Source organism: Suricata suricatta, chromosome 3, assembly GCF_006229205.1.
Source record: "Suricata suricatta isolate VVHF042 chromosome 3, meerkat_22Aug2017_6uvM2_HiC, whole genome shotgun sequence".
NCBI lineage: Eukaryota > Metazoa > Chordata > Mammalia > Carnivora > Herpestidae > Suricata > Suricata suricatta.
In genome coordinates, this window is record NC_043702.1 from 173,158,289 (window position 1) to 173,160,067 (window position 1,779).

Below are 1,779 nucleotides of genomic sequence, written 5' to 3' on the forward strand. Positions count from 1 at the left end.
CAGAGCCTGGAGCCTGCTTCAGATTCTGTGTCTCCCTCTCTCTCTGCCCCTCCCCTGCTCACGCTATCTTTCTGTCTCTCAGAAAAATAAATAAACCATTGAAAAAAATTTAGAATGGAGCAATAATGTTCGTAATCTAATCGTCCCCAGCATCCACTTCCCTGGGGTTTCCCAGATCCGATGCCCCGCTCAGTACACAAGACCCTGATCTCCAACCTTTCTCGTAGATCTACTTCAGCACATGTGTCCCAAGCTGCTGGAGACCCAGATTCGTAAGTCAAATATTTCTAAATTTCTGGAAAGGAAGACATGAAGTAAACAAGACTCAAGAATTATAGACTGTTAAATCCCCAAATTCTATCAGCAAAAAATAAGAAGTAGGAGAGAGAAAATGTGCTTCATTCTCACCAAACACGGAAACAGACATAGAAATCTGTTCAGAGCGTTGATAACTAAAGACCAAGGAACTTTAAATTCTTTGTCCGACTATTTATAGGAAACCACTAGGAAAATTACAAATAGGAAGGGTCCCGTTGGGGCGTCCACTATCGCGTGTGACACCCAGATCAGGCCACAGTGCCGGGGAGACCCTACCGCATGCTCCAACTGGGGGGTCTCATGATCAAAATAAAGATGTAAACAGACATTCTTGTACTTTCCTTGGATCCCACAATGGATCACCTCGTATACCACACTTTGGAGGCCAGTACTTTATCTAAAAAGATGACTTATTATTATTTTTTCATTTTATTTTAAAACGTGCAGGAAAACAGACCCTGGGAACTAAACTCGAATGCTGTGACTGGCCAAATGATGGGCGGAGGCCCCGGGAGGCACTGCTCTGAAGCAGATCCAGAAGGGACAAGGGCCATGCTCAGCAGGGCGGACCCTCAGGGACATGCAAATGGAAACCACAGCGTCACCTCCCGCCTGGAAGGGGAGCTGGTATCAGAGAGACAGGAGGCGAAGAGTGTTATTGGGGATGCAAACCGGTGCAGCCACTGTGGAAAACAGTACAGAGCTTCCTCCAAAAACACTACAACATGGAAACGTCACACGACCCCACCATTTCACATCTGGGAATTTATCTGGGCACCTGACTTGTTGTTCCTGGAACACGACAGGCCAGGTCCCGCCTGAGGCCATGACACAGGCCATCACCTCCCCCAGGCTGGCAGATCCCCGGATGTCCTTGGTCACTGCTCACCTCCTGCTGGTCTGTTCTCACTGGTGTCCTTGGTGACGCCTGCTCTGACTTCCTGGTGTGACCCTGAAGCCACACTCCCAGGTCCTGAACCTCCCACCTGCTCTTTCCTCCAGAGCCCCGTGCCCCTTCTGTACTGTGGGCACTGAGCAGGGCCCCTCTCCTCCTGGGACAATGAGGGTGGCGGAGCCTGTGCCAGGAGCCTCCGGGACATGTCTGTGCACCTGGCCCAGGGGCTGGCCCACAGCAGGCGCTCACAGGCAGGTCCTGGAAGGAAGGAGTCTCCCGTCTGGGAGGGTCTGGGCTGGGAGCAGACAGTCCCCCTTCAACAGCTCACAGCAGTGTGTCCTTGGGGTCCTGCTGCTGTGACCAGATAGGGCTCCACAGAAAGGAGCAGGGTGTCCATGAGCTGCCCTGTGGGGAAAGGGAAGGGGCTGCTGGGGATAGCACGGCCCCGCCAGGCTGGTCACTCACCGTGTCCACAAACGGGCACCCGATTTGCCTGAATCCGGGCTTCTCAGTGCGACCCAGGGGGATGGGGTCTGAGAGGGGCTCCTCCACATCGGTGGGGGGGG

At 53.1% G+C, this 1,779-nt stretch overlaps 1 protein-coding gene and 1 long non-coding RNA gene across 17 annotated transcripts in view; one reads left to right on the forward strand and one right to left on the reverse strand.

The window, feature by feature from the left end:
* The window catches only part of LOC115288523 (SLAM family member 9-like), a 132,760-nt gene that overhangs the window by 42,126 nt on the left and 88,855 nt on the right, over positions 1–1,779 (forward strand). The window lies entirely within an intron of this gene.
* Positions 475–1,779, reverse strand: part of LOC115288531 — a 5,531-nt gene continuing 4,226 nt past the window's right edge. The window contains exons 3-4 of one of the 2 annotated variants that reach the window (XR_003907056.1): positions 1,208–1,618; positions 475–942 (exon numbers count right to left, since the gene is read on the reverse strand). This is a non-coding gene — a long non-coding RNA (uncharacterized LOC115288531). Of the gene's footprint in view, positions 943–1,207; positions 1,639–1,779 lie in introns of both variants that reach the window. The other variant, XR_003907057.1, reaches the window with a different exon arrangement.